Consider the following 21,242-nt stretch of genomic DNA (forward strand, 5'->3'; position numbering starts at 1 on the left):
CGTAGTATTAAGTATTAAAGTTAAGATAAAAACCTTTATTATATGGCAAATAATGTAATGTATTTTGAGGTTTATTAATGCTGCATTTAGCTTTAGATATAAAATTTAAGCAACCTTATACTTCTCAACGATAATATTTTAGAAGTCATAGTTAATATTAATATAAACTTTTTTCTTCATCTTAAAAGATTCAAGTTATCTAAAGCAAGAAAGTCTTCATAATCTCCAGACAATCCTGTGTAAATAACACTGTACACACCCCATTTTTTTAAAGAAAAAAAAATAACTACTCTTGCAGTTGCTAGTCAACTATCCATCTCAAGGTTGTCAGAATAGGGATACCATTTACTTTTTCCTAACAAAAACAAGAGAAGAGAGCAAGTGAACTTCCAAGAATAATTATTCCATGGTAGTAACAATAACAACAACCATCATCACACCACCCCCATAACAGGAAACATCTGCTTGTGGTGGGTATAGACTATAACTATGGAATCTGAATGAGGTCTCCTTAGTTAATCTCAAACTTCAGGAAGATGGATGCTTGAGGTGAATGCCATCCCCCCCCCCCGAACAAATGAGAGCTCTGATGTGATGCTTCAGGATACAAATCAAGTCCCTAAAATTCAGGATGTTCCTTGCTTTCTGTATGTTACTACTTAACTGAGCAACTCTATATTTTCCTCTTGAGTTGCTACTGATAATCTATTGTTGGACTCTGAATATCAGATTTAGTCATCCAAACATGATCACATTAGTGTTTTGCCAGCAAGCTGCCTGGAGGAGAAATGTGCTCGTTCTTTGCTTGTGTATTTTGGGTTTGTGTGTGTGTGTGTCTGTGTGTGATGTAAGCCCTTGAGGTTGAGGAAAAAATTACTCTCTGTGATTTAAAAACAGCCCAACGATTCTCAATATGCCAACACCCCAGAATTTATACTTTGTATAATTTGCTCCAGAAATGGCTTCTTAATTATTTCATTCCTGTCAAGGAATTGTTTGCTTTGAGCAAATATCATGACTTCTATTATTGCATTAGTGCAGAAGGCTTTCTATTACACATTAACCCAATTGGCTTTCACACAATAAAGGCTTTTGCAATTAACATAACCTTGAAAAAAAACCGTCAAAGGTGTGGCTGCCCTAAAAATAAAATCCCTGTAAAGAGACAAATAATTTTGGAGGAACCACATATGAAGAAAATGTTCCCAACAGGCAGTTTTAGTCAACAAGCTGAACGCTTATTACCACTCATTTTCTTTTCAAACTGGCAGGCCTTTTGCAGGCAAAAGTTAGAAATTTGCAGCTGAAGCTGAGAATCCCACAAGACAGAGATTTGAGGCCACATGATATGGTGATGGGCACTGTTCACACTTTCACACAGGCAGTAAATGGATAATTGGAGCATGGTCTAAATATGGAAGGAGGAGTTGGCCTACATGACAGATGGTCATCCTTTACTTTTCCTCCATAAACATCTGGTCCCCTTGCAGAGCACACCCTCCACTATAGTAGCTTGTGGCTCTGAGACTGCTATTCTGTGGCAGGAAAAAAAAGAAGGAAAAAGATAACCTTATATTATGAGGAGGTGTCATAGCTTTGTGAACAAGCACATGATGAAAGCCAGGAAGCTGTTTAGAACTGGAATAGAATAGAGCTGGAAGGGACCTTGGAGATCTTCTAGTCCAGCCCCCTGCTCAAGCAGAAGAACCTGTCCTACACCATTTCAGATAAGTGTCTATTTAGTCTCTTCTTAAAAATCTCCAGTGATGGAGCACCCACGATTTCTGGAGGCAAGCTGTGCCACTGGTTAATTGTCCTCACTGTTAGGAAGTTTCTCCTTAATTCCAGGTTGCTTCTCTCCTTGATCAGTTTCCAGCCATTGTTTCTTGTCCTGCCCTCTGGTGCTTTGGTGAATAACGTGACCCCCTCTTCTTTGTGGCAGCCCCTCAAATACTGGAACACTGCTATCATGTCACCCCTATTTCTTCTTTTCTTTAGACTAGCCAAACCCAAGTCCTGCAGTTGTTCTTCGTATGTTTTAGTCTCCAGGCCTTTGATCATCTTAGTTGCTCTTCTCTAAATTTTTTCCAGATTCTCAACATCTTTTTTGTAATATGGTGACCAAAATTATGTTGAATAATAATGATTTTCCTAAATAAGTCTGCCGTAAACACCATTGTACTTATTCTAACTATTCCAAAACATTTTATAAATATTGAAATGGTAATTATTGCATCAGTCCTGAAGGCAATGATTGATGGAAACTATGCATTTGAAAGGGCATAACATTAGTGCCACCGTGTCATTTAAACAGAAACAGATGTGGCAGCATTCAGTAAAATTCCATGTGCATCTTCCAGAAGAAATCTCTGGTGATCATGGATTGCCTACATGCATACATATATACATACCTTTATCCTATTGTATTAACAAAATAACAAACCAATTTGATGAACATTTTATAACAGCCCCTTTCTGCTGTTAATATTTAGTTATCCTGTATTCATTGTGTTTATATTTTGTGGAGTATAAGAAGTTTCCTTTCTTCCCTACAATAACAGTCTTATGGAGTTAGATTGGCCTAAAATGTGGACCTGTAAAACATTCAGTTCTATAAGCAAGTGGGGATTTGAACTTGTATCTCTTTATTCCAGGTCCAGTTTCTTAACCACTTTATAACAATGACTTTGCGTAATGTGGTGTTTAATTCTTCAGACAACCCAACAGTATCCAACAGAAAAAAATTGCTTTTCCCAATCTGATATTCATCAGGTGTCAATAAAGGAGAATATTTGTAGCTCAGGATTGAAATGAGGGGTCCTTGGTGCTCTTTGAGCTTGCTTGTTTTCTTGCAGACGTTTCATTACCCAAACTAGGTAACATCACGAGTGCTAGTAATTTTTGCTCATTGGGGGGGGTATTTTTCCCATGCATCTGTGCAGTTAATTGGAGGTTTGTATCTGCAGGATATTCATGCAAGAAGAAAAGTTGTTCCTTGGTGGAAGTGTGCCTACAAGCATATTTTTCTAATTTGCATGCTTTCTGAAGCATTTGATGCCCATATGTGGTACCAATAAAGGGGATTTGCACTGATGTTACCTAGTTTGGGTAATGAAACATCTGCAAGAAAACAACCAAGCTCAGAGAGCACCAAGGACCCCTCATTTATCAGGTGTGCCGGAGTACAGCATTTGAATGAACTGGGAACCCCAAGGATTGCAACACATCAGAAAGGAGGGTACTAATTCGGAAAAGGCTACTTTAGGAGCCATTTCACAAATAAAATAATTAAATAGAACTGAATTCTGGCCTGAATAATTTGACTCAGATGTTTTTGGCTCCACGTGACCATTCCTGACTCATTCTCCCACTTTTCAGGAAGTGTGGCATTATTCCTTAAATGCATATCTTTGTGTCAGAGAACTCCACTTAGTACATTCCAACAATGGAGAGGTTATTATTATTATTTTGCTAGCATCCTGTACTTTCGGATCTTTTTGAGTCAACAGAGCTGGAAAGTAAAGTTCTCTGTTTAAAACCTCAAGCATCTTCCCTTTATCTAACTCATTATTCCATAGCTCTTAGCTACGTTAATGAAAATTGGTGTCTCAGCTTCAGTAACAGTTGCTTAGATACTCTGGAAATAATGCCTTTGTATCATTCTATATGAATCAGCTATGATTTTTGCCAAAGCTCTGTGAAGGGAATCCCTTTGAATTCATGAAAGCTGCATGGCTATGGAATAGATTCAGGTTTTTTTAAGGGACTTCATTTCCATCCCCGATACACTCAGGGCTTCTGCTGAAAGGAAGATTTTTAATTAATGAGATTCTTGGGGACAGCATAAGATACTTTTCTCTTTGTCTTCTTTGACATCTCTGGCCATGTCCCTTCATGCCAGGGACAAAGGCAAAAAAGGTTATTTTCTTTCTCCAAATAATCCAGCATTTTATAGGGTATTTTATTTTATTGCAGTATTTTCTTTATAAGTGTGTTTTAACAGAAAGGCAACATCTGCTCTTGGCTGACCAGAAAACAGCCTTCCTTCTTTTTGGGCTGTAATATTTGCCCATTTGACAGTAAATCCAGACACGTGTGCCAACATTCACCCCTGTCTTCTATTTATAAGCATTTCTATATACTTTCAACCAACAGCTTATTCTGTATCTGCTTTGACATTCTCACAGAACCAGACATTCACACTTGGAAGTCTTTGACTGGCAAAAGCAACCTGTCAGTTGGTTCTTCTTTTTGTTATAAAAGTTGACTATTAAACTTAAAGTCTGGTTTCACCTTCTCCCCACCCCCCATCCCCCACATACACACACAACTGCAGTTTTAGAAGACTGTTTATAATCCTAAAACAAGAAGAAAAATATTTCAGATTCTTCCGTATTAGCCTGAGGTTTTTGGAATCAGGACAAATAGTTCATGTGTTGGCTTGTACGGTTGTGATAGATTTGGCTTCTTCTAATTTCAGTTTGTTCCTGCAAATAGTCTGAATGTGCCTACACACACATACACACACACATAGCACACTTGGTGCCACTTTCTAGGGAAGACAGCAGCAAAACATTTAAGTTCTTTAAGGATGCACTGGGCATCTTGGATACTTTCCTTTCTTGCTTTGATTAAAATGCAAGGGTGGTTGAAAGCTATTCCAGGTTAAAATGCCATTTTCTTTTGATTTTCTGTCTTTTTAAAAAAAGAATGGTGGGGGAGAGAAGGAAAATGTTATACTTAACACAGGGACCTGGAATTTGGGATGTTATTGAACTTGCCAGATTTGTTTAATGACCACATGATTCACTTAACAACTGCAGTGGTTCACTTAACAAATCTGGCAAAAAAGGTCATTATATATATATAATGTTGCATGACAGGCGCTTGGAGAAAGCTTGATTAAAACTACTTTTCCCTTCTTTGATTCTTCAAAGCAAACTTGTCTACTGTGATAATGTGGGCTAAAGAATTCTGGATGTTGAATTCACACAGCTGGAGGAATATTTCTAAATGGCTTTTAAGATCCTTGTCTCAGAAGTGGAAACAAGACTTGATGATACATATCTTCCAAAGCAAAATTTCTTACCTACTTTCTCCATTAGAAACTGCCCACAGAAGCAAGGCAGCAAGGAGCATTCTGTGTTCTTTTCCATTGCAAGTTAAGAGCTCACATCTGCCAGAAGTAGTTTCTAGCAAGCTGAATGTATTACTTTGTGTTGTGTGCATGGAATCATTTTGACCTCAGTTCAACTCAGAACTGTGCCGTCTCTACCAGATCTTCTTCTTTGTCCTCCAGAGCACTCTGGCAAGGAAACATAGTACCTTTTTGACTTGCTAGAAACTTCGCTTCCTTACATTACAAATACAGCTCTTAGGCATGTACATTGCTGAAATGTGACCAAGTGTAGCTTTGTATTAAGTGTGTGTATTGCCAGTATCATTGAAAAATACCCATTTCTGTCCATCCACTTTTGCAGTGATTCTTTTAGTATAATTCTGCAGAAGCTGATTTGGCAACTACATGACATTGTGATCCTTGTTGCAACTAGTTTTACAGTCTAACCTGATTATGAGTCTGCTGGTGTTTTCTTCTCAAATTTATTGTTTATGTCCCATAATTCAGTTGTTTTGTGCAATCTGGTTTATTTTTTCAGCAGCAGATTATTGAAGTTTCTCTTGCACTATTTGGACCTGTATATTCAAAAGACATGGATACAAGTATATTAGCCAGGCCTCTTTCACTCTGTTTTAGGGAGACTCGTGAAAAAGAACAAGGGATTGTGTATGGTTTTGATTCCTGTGGCAAAAAGATACTTTGAGGCTTTGTTATAGTGCTGTATGCTAAGCTTTGCAATAAAACAATGGCAGCACTGTTTCTTTCTGAGGGTTTTATTAGTTTGTTTTTAATTGGTTGTGGCAAATTGCCTAATTTGATTTGTGTTTACAAGTGGCAGAAATAAAAGAGAGCTCACAGGAGTCTTAAAAACTAATCCTGGAGTGAGGCTGACCTGTTGCCATGGTGTTGCCTTGGACCAAATATGGTTCCTGGCTGCTGTGCAAACTTGTGGTGGTTCTGTTGCCCTCTACTGTTTTGAGTCTGGGTAGGTGAACAATACTGATAGCCTGCTTAATCTTTCCCAATCTGGCTCTCTCTGAATGCATTGGACCAATTCCTGTAATTCCCCCTACCATGAGAGTCATGGGAGGAATTAGACAACTGAAGAGCAGATCTGGAGGGTATAAAGTTGGAGAAGGCTTTGGTGAGGAAAAAAGATTACTTAGCAGAAAGGATATTATTATTGCTAATAAAATTATGTGTGGTATGGGAAAAGTGAAAACAGATCAGCCTTTTCCTCTTCCCATTGTGTGAAAACTTGAGGTCATCCAGTGGAATGAATCAGTATGAAATTCAGCAGCAACTGAATTTCATCTCCAGCAACTTCTAATAAATGTGTGGAGCTTGCTTCTATTTGCTCAAGAGATATTGGTCTGGACTCTGGAGGGTTTCAAAAAGGAATGAGGCTCTAAGAAGGTCAACCAATGGCTCTTGGCTAAATAGGACTTCACAGTGGAACTTTCACAATCAAATATTAGCAGCAATAGAAGATAGCAATTGTAGCATATGGATTTCCTACAAGTACCTAGTTGATTACTATCAGACATATTGGAAATACTGTGTGGAATAAGATAAACTCCTGTTGATCCAAAGTTGATAACACAAATATATTATGTGCTATATGACTTATTCCCAAGAACTGGGATACTGTTTCCTCTTTTTATTTGAGTGTGGGTTTTTTCATATATAAGATACCATATAAAACTAGATAACTTGATCACAATTTAATGAGTCACTACTTTAATTGAAGCAGGGTATAAATTGAAATTGCCTGTGCAGAATTTTATATAAGTTTAATAAATATTAAGCAGCAATTGGCTTATTATATGCGCACACAATTCAAGTAATTATATCTTTATTATGCCATATATAGCAGCATTATTACCATATTTTCCGGCATATAAGACGACTTTCTAAACCCTGAAAATCTTCTCAAAAGTCAGGGGTCGTCTTATACGCCCAGTCGTCTTATATGCCGGAAAATACGGTACTTTCATTTTATTATTTTTTTCCTTTCTTATATAGACAAATAAGTAATACAATATAAGAACATCAGACCATGGAAGAGAGATAACAAATATTTGGGTAGAGATAGAGGAAAGAATAGGAAATAAACTTGTCTACAAGCCCAGCTTAATATAAAACACAAGAAAGAATTCATTTCTAAATTGTATAAATGATTCACTAATAGGTTAATTGTTGTCACATTAAAGTGGCTCTGAAATTTTTTAAAAATACTTTTTTTACAATTGAACCCCTTAAATTCCATCCTGCATCGTATGAAGAAATTTGCCCTTCATTTTTCCTTTCTATTTCCCCATATTTGCCAGCCTGCTGGAGCAGATTTAGCAGGCATTTGGGAAATAAGGGAGAATCTATACTGCTGATGGCATCTGTGTTATTGGCAAACTGACACCATTGGACTCCATTTCTGAGTTCTACCTCAAAAAGCAATTTTGCAAAGTTGGGTTCCTTTGAACCTTAGTTTATTTATTATGTGAACTTCTTTTCAAAGAGGCCAAGAAAAATTTAATACATTGTAAAATGATACCTGTAAATGATACCTGAAAGGTCAAACTGTTATTTGATATGTGTTTTAATAGCACAATTTTTCCATGTTTTCATGTTTGACAGTCAGTTCACTTATCCAAATGTACGTCTATTTTCAAGTGAGGCTAAGAGGCTCTGAAGTCCACCTAAAACGGGAGATCATAAAAATAAATTGTGATGGCAGACAAAAGGTGGTTCTCGTTTTAGAATCAACTGGAGCGGCAATTTTTTAATTGCTATTATTTTACAGGGGCTATATAATCAGCCAATAACAGTCACATAATGGTAAAATTGATTAAATTACTTTCATATCATAAGCATTTGAGGTTGCTGAACAGTCTGAAACTTTATGAAGAGGTTGATGAACTGAAGAGTTTGGGGACCCCTGATTTAAATAGTAGCTGTGTGTAGGAAACTAAGACATTTTTGGCATTGAAGGCCATGGACTTCTTCAACCTCCCCAAGACTTGAAGGAAATAGGTTGGCACTACTTAAACTACTACTTAAACAGTTTTTTAGAAGGAGTCAGACCAAGATTCTATCTTCAATGAAAGCTCTCTTTTATTTTAACATGTCTCCTCCACCACCATGAGATGTCCTGAATTTTATCTGATATGATGGTGTTCAAACATCATGTTCTACTTGTTGGAGGAAGTGGTTGGATATGCTAAGGTTGCAGTGTAGCTTTGGAATGTCTATTTTTAAAAAACATTTTATTTTAAAGAATCAGTGTTTCCCTTCTGCCCCCTGGAACAATTAATGGAAGCCTGTGGGTTAGATTTGCAGTCTGATTCTTCCGCTGGGAATATTTTGTTATTAAGTCATTAGAGTGCTGATACTGAGACATGGAGAAGGGAAATAATTGCAGGGTGAGAAGAGAGATTCTTCAATTGCCATGCTGAGGAGAAAATAACACTGCATTGCATTTCCAAGCTGAATTTTCCTCTCAAAAGGATTTAGGATAAGATGAGTTTCCAACATTTTAAAACAATACACTTAATTAGAAACTTCATAATTACCAGTGAACAAAGTTGGTAGAAATGCAGCTGAAGCAGTAGTTGCACATTGCAAAATATATCTATAGATCCACATGACAGCTTACATGATATATATTTAATGTACATCTATTCCATATGATCCCCAAAGTATTTTGGACCCTCTGAAGCTTTTAGAGTTGAGTGCCCATTCTTGTTTTATGTGCATGCAGCAAAGCTACATAAAACAAGACTTGAGATGAGGACTACAGTCTCTGTACCAAATTTATACAGTTGAATCAATTACAAAAACATTATTCATTTGCAAAAAAATTTAATTGCAAAGGTTTGCACATATAATCTGATGTTATAATTGCTAGAGGTATTTTTTCATTTATTTAGGTATCCTATTTTGAGATGGGATCCTCCTAGGAGCCACCTGTTTCTTCCTTTTTGTTTGTTTCCCATGCTTGTTCATTTTATCTATTCATTATGTCTGTTCATACTTCAAGATTCCTAAGTGTCTTGGGAGAGTCAAAAATGATGTGATTTTTTGCTCACATTAAATTGTATTTTAGTTCCTTTGTTCTCTGCTGTTCACCTGGGCAAGCAACTGTTGCATGATACTCTGATTCACAGTTGTTTCTAACAAACTCTGAAATTTTCTTTTCTCCCTGTTGATGTTTTAGAAAGCCTTCTTTTTGGGTCAGACTGTTTCAGAAATCCAGAGGTAGTGTGCCAAGCTAAGCTAAGCAAGGACCTTGTTAGCTTAGCCCAAAGATGGGTATCCAAGTGCAAAAAAACCATAAACATTCCCTGACTTAGTCAAGAATAGTTTCTAATCCTAAACAGGTGAGAACCTTTCCAGATTTTCTCTGGAACTTCTCAGAATAGTTGTTACCAAGAAACAACTATTCTTTCTACACAAATGCCCATGACATTATGCCCTGCCCATCAGTGTCAGATACAAATCTCCAATAAGCTGCACACAGCATGAAGGAATCATCAAGAAAACACCCACCAACACTGACAGGGCAAGCCACTAGTATATAAAAAGAGAGCATACACCACTTTCTTTTAGTACTGATGATGTTACCTAGTTAAATAATGAAACATCTGCAAGAAAACTACCAAGCTCAGAGATCACCAAGAAGTGCACAGAGTTTCTCCTTCCTGACAACCTCTTCCTTTTGTCTGGATTAAATCGTGGTTTAGGTCTTATTCTGTAGTCCTAGTGAAAGTTGCTGGGGGTGATAAATTATGGAATTATTTCTTCTTGGAATACTAAACTAAGAAATTATTATAGGATATTTTTCTAAGTTTACTTAGGTGTAGAGACTGGAATGTAGGTAAGGAATAACATACTGGCCATCTAGAGGTTGAATCAAAATGTAATCTGATTCTTCCTGGAAGAGATTAAACATTCAACTAGTCAAGCCTCCTGTGTCCAACAAAATGTGTCCTGGAATTTCATAAATAAGTTAGAAGGCTAATAACTGACTAATAGTCTCTGCAGAGTTATTCTATGTAAAATTATTTCAGTAGTAGGGGACCTGGATTGTATCCTCATGGAAATATTCAAGTTAGTAAGAGTCTGGGAGCTTGGAATACAATTGTTCATATCCCATGTTTGTCCCTAATAATAGTTAGGGGGTGGGTGGAAATGCTGGTGCCTGCCTGCTTGCCTGAAGCCATTGCTTCTGTTCTTGGCTTGTAAAAATTATAAGTGCTTGAAGCATTTGCCAAACAACAACTTGGCTTGGATGCTCTGTGCAGACTCGAGGACTGCCTGTTTCACAAACCAGTTTTATGAACTTCCTCGAAAACCCACTTCTTCTGTTTCATTGTTGATTATCTTCCCCTTTGCAGAGAGAGCCAATGGAAATAATTAACAAGATTTTTTCATTTAAAACAAGCCATGGAAATCAAGTTAAATTTTACTGATTTGCAACAAATTCTGGTGTTAGGAGAACCTATCTCTAAATGAAATGTGTGTGGCTTTCTGAATCAGTTGGGAACTTATCTCTATGAATAAAATTCAGCCCCCTTCCACAGTGTTTACAAAGGTGAAATAAGGTAAGTTGAAAGAACTAAAGATCACTAATGTAGTGAATGTGCAGGTCCCCAATCAGTCAAGAACCTGCCTGACATAGACTAAGGAGACAAGGTGCTCCCACATTCACCTGAGATGGTCTAAACACAAATCTATCAGATAAGGGAATCAACATCTTTTCTTCCTAAGTGGAACATGCCTGATAATTCATACACTGTGGGATGAGCTACATTCTACACTTTTGGTTACAGAGGGTAAAAATTTAATTGTTTCGGAATCTTGGCCTTGAGAAGGAGGTATGGGTTGTTTTATCTGGATAAGCCACAGAGGAGTTTTTCCCACTGTTCAGTTTTTTCTGTTTACAAAGCCTTGTTGAGTGATGTTTGTAAGAGAAACTAGTTGGAATCGGGATTGCTGGAAAATGTACATGAAAGGAAAAAGTGGAAAAGAGAGAAGAGGGAGGAACCTTTGGATTGGGATCCCAGAAGCTTCCAAGGATTCAAAATAGAAAGGCTTAGTTCCAAAAAGCTAAAGATAGTTCTTCGGGACTTTGAAGAGGTGAAACTATCTGGATCCATAGGAAACATAGCTAAGCTGTTTCTCTGGAGAATAGAGCTTAGAGATTGGAGCCAGAAGGTAAAAGAAGTACATTGAATTGGCCCTAAGCTAGTTTATTTAAAAATTAAAAATATGTGAGAAACACATTCATTCGTGTAAGCATTTAAAACCCACTATGGTCCTGTACCTGCTTCCCTGCAAGAGCAGTATACAAATTAATAAAATATGTTATGGCAAATTTATATACATGGTTCTGTTGGGGTTTTATCAGTACTCCTCACTTTATTTCATTCACTTATTTGTCTTTTGGTGATTTGGCTATCTAAAGTTAAAAGGAAAGTTTATATTGTTCCTCTTTTTAAAAAATAAATTTGTTTTCTTAAATTACACTTTCTTGTTCTGTTCGCAACTCCTGGAAAAAGGAAGGGAAGATGTGTTTCTCTGGCCATGTGCCTCAAGCTAGAAGGGCCAGGAGGTGATGCTGTAATGTGTATTTCCCTTGGACATCATTATAATTATCATCACCATTATTACTATTATGACTCAAGTTTTCTGGCAAGGAAGTGCTCAGGTTGTGGGATTCCCTGTCTTTCTCATCAACCAGAGTTGAGGAGGAAGAAGCCACATCAGGGCATTGCTGACCTCTAAAGCTAGATAGTGGCACTTGTGGAGCTGTTATGCCAAGGCAGGAAGGCCAAGTTGTGTAAAACCTAAAGGATTTCTGAGAGAGCGGGGATGACGGCCTCTCCCACTTTCATTCCCTGAGTTCAGCTGGTGCTGCTATGGCAGATAATTAGCATCCCATCTATTTCCTTCCTTTTTCTTACGTTGATACACATTTTAGCAACTGGGATTTTTCTCAACAAGACGTAGCTTATTTACTAACTTACTGTTGAGAAGTTGAAAGCATGATATTAATATTTCACATCTGCCGAGGATAGTTTAACCAAAGCCTAATGTGTTGCTTTTTAAAGATGGAGGAAGAGGATGAGAAAATTGGCCGTGCTTCCTAGCAAGGCTTTGATAGGAAAGTTTTCCTGGGAAACATCTGCCGAACTAACGATTCTCACTTGCAGAATGTTTGCCACCTGTTATTGTAGCTAGCTATGTTTGCAGATAAAGCTAGAATAATTTCTTGTGTCCATTTCTAATTTTTAGAACACTTTTGCTTGCTTAAAAGTTTACAAATAAATATTCTTTGTGTGTGTGTGTGTGTGTGTATCACCCTTTTTTGTTTAAAGCAGAGAGGCTTTTGGAATATTGGAAAGGCTTTTAGGCGTGTATGTATTTCAAAAAAGCAAAACACTTACTTTGACGCTTTCTGCAATACTCTTTTTGAATGAAGAAATAGAATTGTTTATATGGAGAAAGAGGCCTTGGTGCTCTCTGAGCTTCCTTGTTTTCTTGCACACGTTTCATTACCCAAACTACGTAACGCCATCAGTGCTAGTAAGGACTATGCAAAAGGAGTCCTTACTAGCATTGCTGATGTTACCTAGTTTGGGTAATGAAACGTGTGCAAGAAAACAAGGAAGCTCAGAGAGCATCAAGGACCCCTCATTTCAACCCCGAGCTACAAATATTCTCCTTTTTGGGTAATTCTGCTACTGGAAGTTGTTGCTGCATACATTGGGGACAGGAGTGAGATCCTGGGAAAAGATGCAGCTGCTTAAGGAACTGAAGACAAGTACTATCAACCAGCACCTTTTGTTTTTGAATCCAATAAGTTGCACAGCTCTACTTGCTAATATTACCTCCCTGAATATAAGTAACTGCTTCTACATACATAGTTGTGTAGAATAGTTAATATCTCCCAGGTCACATCATTCTCTCTTTCAGATTAAAGATTTTATATATTTATGCCAAAGCCATGCCATCCTTTTGCAGTAGGAAGGAGGTACTATAATAGGAGTGCATAAAACTATGCTTTCTACGGAGAAAAGGGATAGGGAAAAGTGCCTCCCTTTTTTAATAGTAAAACTATATTAGAACATTAGATATATCAGAACATTATATCCAAGGAGACAATGATTCAGTTTGGCTTTGTTTGATTGTAAGAATCTCATTGCATTATGGTTGTTTGGCAAAGACAATCTGTCAGTGGATGGGTGGAACCTCAGGAACAAGGGGAAGAGACTTACTCAGTGATCCAGGAACCCAGATTAAAGTGAGATAGGTTTTCAGTGTATTGCATAGCTCTGCAGTTGGAATATACAAAATAAATAACAGAAAATTTGAACAGAGCAAAAGAGAAAGTCTTGGGAGGAGAGATATAAAGAATCAGTGAAGGTAAGAAATAAAAATCCAACATTAAGAAAAAGGAACAGAATAAAATTAGTGTTTTTAATCTGCCTTTACATTTATTTGAGAGGACAAGAGTCAGTCCTTCATAAATACAATTATTCTTGGTGGGTACGAGAATAATATATCAGATGTTGAAAGCCCATTCAAAGAATAAAAAAAGTAAAAGAAGCTTTTGAAGAACAGATGGCTGGCTGGCTGGCTGGATGGAATGTATATTAAGTAAAAATGTTGACTTCTTCAAAAATTGGACTTGTAGGAAAAAAAATGGAAATACTTAAATACTCCTTAGAGACCCAAATACTTTTCATGCTTTGCTGTCCTCTTTCCCTGGGATATAGTTACTTTTTCTCTAAGTGCTGCTGAGTACTGAGCTTTCATTTGATTGTTGCCTGGCCCATCTGTCACTAAAATCTGGACTTGTTTCCTTTTCCCATTCTCTATTTCTATCCATCCCTCTCTGATAAATCTTGCAGTATTTCATATCATTAAAAAAAACAAGTCTCCTGTATGTAGATTTCTGGCATTTTCTGAAATGACCCATCTATTCAAGTATAAGGGTTTGGAAATGTAAAACAAAAACGAAAACATAACTCCAGAAATTTAGCAGGAAGGATCAGGAATGTAACTGCATTAAAGGATTCATTAGTAGTTTCTGTCACACATAGAAGAAATTTTGCCTGTCTTTTTTTTTTTTTTGCTAAATTAGCTCATCTCCCACAGTTCTTTTTCCTCCCACCAATGAAAAGATGATTAACACAGAATGACAGAAATAGGGAAGGTTGGGCTGCATTGCAGAGATGGCATAGAAAAATGCAATATCCACAATTTTTATAGTATACTATAGAGACATCTGTAGTGGGGAAATGTTAATTATAACAAGTTACAGCAGAAAAAGGAAGTAGAGCATCTATACAACATATTCCAACAAAATGGATACCCATACAACTTCATCAAAAAGTACCTGACTACTCAATACAGCACAACCAACACAAATCCTAAAAAGAATTACACTGCAACACATCAAGAATATCTCAGAAACCACCAAAAGACTACTACTACCACATGCAATCAGCATGGCACACAAGCCAACTAAAGCCCTTCAAAACATCCTAAGCAGACCAAAAGATCCAACAACCCCAGAAGAAAAAACAGGAATAATCTACAACATACAACGTAAGAACTGCAACCACCACCATGTAGGACAAACAGGTAGAAGACCTAGCAGAACGCATCCACAAACAAAATTACAGAATAATTTTGTAATTTCATAACATATAGACAGATTTAACCATAGTTTCAATTGGGAAAATGTGACCATCCTAGACCAAGCCAAGTCCAAAAACACCAGGGAATTTCTAGAAGCCTGGCACTCTGACAAATCAGTCATCAATACAACATCTATAGACTATGCAAAAGGAACTATCACCCAGCCCAAAAGGAACAAAAAGACCCAACACCTCTCCACCAGCAATCAGCACCCAGATCAACATAGATTAACTCCATGGTTAACATCAGACCAACAATCAAATAAACAGTACTCCAATCAAGCAAGCAAATAAACAGCCCAACCAAAGAATCTGTAAGACCACCCGCACCAACACTGAAAGGCAAGCCAACTAGTGCAGACGTCAAACTCGCGACATCATGTGGCGTCACGTGACGTATCGGAGCTTTTTCCCCATTGCCGGCAATGGGGTGGGCGCGGTTTCCTGGTGACACGTCCAGCCTGTGGGCCGGCAGTTTGACACCCCTGCACTAGTGACTAGAATATAAATTGACAACAAACTGCATTTCTTACTACCGGTAGCACTGGTGATGTTACCTAGTTTGGGTAATGAAACTGTCTGCAAGAAAACAAGCAAGCTTAGAGAAAACCAAGGACCCTCATGTCAAAACTGAGCTACAAATATTCTCCTTTATTAGAAAGAATAGGTGTTAGTTATAATTTGGATTGCTTCTCCCTTCTGTTTGATCCTATGTTTTTATTCAGCTCAGACACTTGCCCATACTGGCTCACTGATTGTTATTACCACTACAATCTGTTGTGGTTTTTAAAGCATTTTTAAGAAGCCAAGTATATTGGTTTCTTATAACTGCCCAAGATTAGCTAAGTAATATGCTTTTCTATAATACAATGAGAAGCAAAAATTAAGTTTGTATATTTTTAGACAGATGAAATGAATAAACATCAAATAAAACATCTGTAATTCTGATGTCTCCAAGGGCTTTTTAAAAAACAGAAATACTCCATTTTATTATTTAAGATTAATATTGTTATATATTAGAATGTAAAATATTTTCCTTTTTAGTCTCTTAGCCAGACACACACATACAAAAAGAGAGAGAAAGAGTGAAGAGGGGATAAGGTCAATAGAACCAGAAAAAATTATAATCTTGAAGTCCCACAAATATATATTTCTCCATTCTAATTCATATGAAACTAATTCCCAACAAAGAGGGATCTATTTAACATCCTCTTTCGCCAGCTGTTACCATTAAAGGAAGAGCCATATATTGGCTGGCTTTGATGTTTGTATATGTGTGGTGCTTTTCTTTTTTCTTTTTATCTGGAAGGCCTGAAACTGCTGCTGTTCAATTCTTTGTGATTTGGGGCTTTGTTTATGACAAGGCTCTATTATTTGGGGCTATAAATGTATTCGGGGGGGCGGAGCTAGCTTGGATGGACGACAGACAGTTGGACCATCGCAGAGAATTGATTAAGAAATATAACACCCAATTAAGGAGTATGAAAATTTAAGAGATTATGAAACATTACTTCCCTTGCTTTCCTCCTGAAGTTTGGATTGTATTTGATTTGGTTTTGGACATTCTCCCAGAGAAGCTTTGAATTTGGATGTTTCGCTAAGAGACTTGATAGGCCTTTGAAGGCTGATGGGGAGAGGAAGGACCCTATGATTGAAGACTGATAGGAGAAAGAATTTGGAGAGAGTTTAAAGGAGTACAGCTGAAAACATAATAGCTGATGTATAAGTGTACAGTGTGAAGGCCCGTTACTCCCTCCTTTCAGTCGAAGTGTTGAGATCTGGAGAAAGTGAAAATATTAAACACCTTTAAGACAGAGCCTTGATAAGGCGTGTGTAATAAAGATAGTTGCTTCCTTTGGATTTATTTATTTTCATCATGTTGCTTTCATGGAGATAAGTTGATAAGGACAAGATAAAGGGAGGAAGTGATGTGTATGGACTATAAACTGTAAGAATTCTGATTCGAGTGGAAAAAGCCTTAGAAATGGATGTGAGGGGAAAAATCGCCTGAGAAGTCACTGACTCAACCAGATAAACTTGATATTCTCTTACAAGAGTTAAGAGAAATGAAGATAAATATAAAAGAAATGAAGACAAATATAAAGGAGGATTTGAAGCAAATAAAAGATAAAATGGATAACATGAATGTAAGAATAACAGATCTGGCGAAACAAAGTTAGGATATGACACGAAATATTACAGAAGTGAAGACGCAGATGATAAGGTGATAAACATGATAAGGTGTTAAAAAGTCAGACAACTATGATGCATCAGGTGAAAAAGGATTTGATTGAGATATGTGATCGTCAACGTATACGTGGATATCCGGAGAAAAGTGAAGAAAATGAAGCAAAATTGAAAAATCAATTAACAAAGAAATAATGGAATCACAAATAGAAGAGGAGGAGATACTGGAAGTTATTAATAAATTGAAGTTAAAGAAAGATATAAAAGATAAAATGGATAAATATGGAAAAGTACAATTATCACGGTTTGGAAGAATTACAGCAATAAAAATGAAAGTTTTACCAAAAATTAATTTTTTCTTTTGGATGATCCTAATTAAGTTTTCGGATCAAGAATTAAAGGAAATACAGAGATTGCTGGAGGTGTACTGTAATGGAGGTAAGAGAGCAAGAATAAGTAAAGCATTATGGTATGAACCATTAAAAAAGGGTGAGCTGAGTCTTCCAAATGTTAGAAATTATTGGGTAGCTAATCAATTAAGGGTGGTCCCGGATATTATAGCAATAAATAGAGATTTATTATGGAGCAATATAGATTTGAAGGAATTAAGGGAAATAGGCGATCCTATAGAAACATATTGGTTTAAAAAGGATATTAAAAAATTGTTAAGAGAATTTAGAATCCCTTTTAAAAAATTTGATAGAATTATGGAATAAATGGAAATATCGGTTAATGCCAGGAATTTAACACCGGTGGTAGAAATGCAGAAATTCCCTAAGATTGAATTGAAAGAATGGATTAGTAAATTAAAAAAAAATCTGATATATAAATGGGAAGTCTGGAAGAACAAGATAAAGAATATAATACAATTAAAGAATGTTTTATTAAATACTAAATTAAATTGGTTGAATTTAATACAGTTAGAGAAATGGATAAAAATGGAAGAAAAATGTGTGGTGAAAAATAGTTAACAAAATTTGAAATGATTATAAAAGAAAGTGAGGAAAATGAAAATATATAGCTAAAGGAAGAATTGGGAAAATATACAGAATATTAATTGAATTAGAAGATCAGGCAAAAGGTTTAAAATTAATCTGGGAAACAGATTTAGGAGAAAGAAACGATAAGGATTGGAAAAATATTTGGAACAGAAGAGTATATAAGAATATGTCGGTTAGAGTTAAGGAAAATGGATATAAAGTGATATGGAGGTGGTACCTAACCCCACGTAAATTAAATCAAATAGATGTTAAATATACAAATATTTGCTGGAGGTGCGAGAAAGAGATTGGAATATATAAACATATGTGGTGGGATTGTGATAGCGCACAAAAGATATGGGACATGGTGTTTAGGGAAATTAGAGAACTTTTGAAGGTAAATTTAGATAGGTCACCGAGGATTGCATTACTATTAATGGTGGAAAAACAAGATATAAATGAAGCAAAAAAGGAATTGATTGTAAATTTGATAATGGCAGCTAGATTAGTAATGGTTAAATATTGGAGACGGAATTGGGTTATTCAAAGAAATGAGTGGTATAATGAAATATGGAATATGGCAATAAATGATAAACGAACAACAGAAATTAAATTTTAAAAAGGGATGATTAAAGTAAATAATTATAATGAAATATGGGATGATTTTATAAAAACAGTCTTGGTGAAAGGCAAAGGGAATAAACCTGCTCAAGAATATATGCTATTTTGGAGGGGATAAGGGCACAATTGAAATATATTGTATATTGTTAGTTGTTATATGAGAAGAAATATAGGTAATAAAAATGGTCTCCAGGGGGGTGGGTACACTGTAGTATTTGTATTTTATACTGTTTTTTATTTAGACTTATATGTATTATGTTTATATTATTTATATTTGAATAAAATAAAAAAATTTTTTAAAAAAAGTCATTCTGTTTTCTATCATGCATTAAATTTAGGGTTAGTCTGAGGTTTCATGGCACGCTTGAAGAAATCTGTTTGATGAAAAATTATTTGAGTATCACCTGCTGTACCACATTGGAATTTGGATTTTGCAATTTTAAATTCTACAGGGCATTTTGAAGATAAGAATGTATTGTCTGAGAAAATAAATTCCAGAATATTTACCTAGATCTGCTTTTATAGATAATTTATTTAGTACTTTTTCAAAAAATATATGAAAAAATAATGTGAACTTACATACCTACGTATATGCCCATGTTATGGTTGGTATTACAGGGCTATATCCACCATTTCTCTTAGCTAGGTGAGAATTGTCCTTTCAGTTGAAGGCTTTTGTTTTTTGTTCTAAAAATAAAATTAATAAAAACTGTGTTCTCATTGATGTTGAAAGAATACAATGGTTAGTTGACATTAGCCTTTTGAACTGCTTATATATAAAGTATAACCCCCATTTGAAATAACCTTGTACAAAAAATAATATTTTTACTGGAGTTATATTTTACTGCTGTTTGTAATCCAGTGAGAACATGGGAGGGGCATCACTATGTAAGACCAAAGTAATAACATCAATCTGTTTTTGGAATGTAGGTGGGCCTAAATATCATTTTGGCTTTTTGCGCTTGTTTAAACACTTAGATATCATAACGGAGATTTATTCTTTCCTTGGACTCCTGAGATAAACATAATGTCTAGTGGATTAACTTGTGCACCATCTTCAAGTTCTACACTATATTTGGCAAGATTATATCAGAAAACCTCATTCAATCTATTAATTGAAAAGAGTCATCTGACATTTTTCCACTTCTGGGTCCATGTTTTATAAAAATTGCCAGGCTCATCTCACCCTTCTACCTTACTTCCAATTTGCTAGGGCTAATTCAGTTGGGTAGAGCTTTAAGCAGATACTCTTTTAATGGAATGGCAAAAAGATGTTGATAACTCTGCTATAAATCTTTTGGCAGAGATCCGATAAGAAACTGAAATTTGTTTATAGTATTATTGGATTTAGATGACTGTGAAGAGCTAAGTTGAAGGAGCTCGGTGTATAATTGTACAGACACTTGATAATGCGTCTCAGTAGTTTTAGGGTCTGGACTTTTGAGTGACTTCCATACAGTTTAGTTATATAGATTGATTAGGAGGTGTAAAATTTAGCCATATGTCTTAAGCCATTCTGTGTAAACTAATGGAAAATTCTTTCTCGGATAGCTTTTTCCCCTATATCAGTGGTGGCGAACCTATGGCACGGGTGCCAGAGGCGGCACTCAGAGCCCTCTCTGTGGGCACGCGTGCCATCGCCCCAGTCCTAGGCCTTCAGCTGGGTTTTATAAAACCTTTTCGCTTTAGGCCTCCGCTGCCGTGTGCAAAAAAAAAAAAGGTTCAATCAATCAGTCAATTTCAACCTCGCGGGGAAAAAAAGATCTTGCAAAGTTGGAATTGATTGATTGAACTTTTTAGTCCCACCCGGTCTGCCATTACCACCGCAGCCATGCCCACACAATGGGCCATACACCCCAATTGGCCACACCCAGCCAATGGGCCACACCCACCCGGTACCCGACGATGCATAAGTGGGTTTTGGGTTGCAGTTTGGGCACTCGGTCTCTAAAAGGTTCGCCATCACTGCCCTATATAAAGGATATATAGGCAGGTTCATAGAATCCCAGTTTGTCAATATACAAAAAAAAAATCTTACATGAATTGGGGGTGGGGAGAATATTCCAAGTAGTAAAGTTCAGTGAGCATAAAAAGCTAACTGCTTTTTGTAGAGAAAGGCACTTAATGTGATGGACAATATGAAAGGATCAGGAATGGTTAAGGATAACTTTAGATGACCCAGCAGGAGGCAAATGTCTTTTTTTTACTGAAGCAAAAATGACCAGAAAAGGAGAATCTGGTTTCCTCCTGTTTCCCCTCATAGTGAGGTGAGGGAGGAATAAAATATAAGGGACACTCTCTTACACTGACTAGGCAGTATATTTCATTGCTGGTTTTTCTCTCTTGCCTGTCCAGATTTTTCAGATTTTACAGCCAATATGAACTGAGTATTGCATTTGAATTTCTGTGAGTGGTGTTAGAGATAAGGATGGCCAACAATTATATCAAAAGGGGGAGGGGAATAAATGTTGGAGCAATAACAATCTACGATACCAGAGTCATATAAATATAACTAGCATTATAATCTGGTTTGCATATTGTTGATTGTTAGAAGGATGAACCTTAGCAAACTTCATGTCATGTGGAGCTTCCAGTTTCTTCCCCCACTTGAGAGGAGTATATAAGATCAGG

At 36.5% G+C, this 21,242-nt stretch overlaps 1 protein-coding gene across 1 annotated transcript in view; it reads left to right on the forward strand.

Annotated features, from left to right (window-relative positions):
* Positions 1 to 21,242, forward strand: part of KIF13B (kinesin family member 13B) — a 160,927-nt gene that overhangs the window by 54,146 nt on the left and 85,539 nt on the right. The window lies entirely within an intron of this gene.

The sequence above is a fragment of the Protobothrops mucrosquamatus genome, unplaced genomic scaffold, assembly GCF_001527695.2.
Source record: "Protobothrops mucrosquamatus isolate PMUCROS unplaced genomic scaffold, P.Mucros_1.0 scaffold125, whole genome shotgun sequence".
Taxonomy (NCBI): Eukaryota; Metazoa; Chordata; class Lepidosauria; order Squamata; family Viperidae; genus Protobothrops; species Protobothrops mucrosquamatus.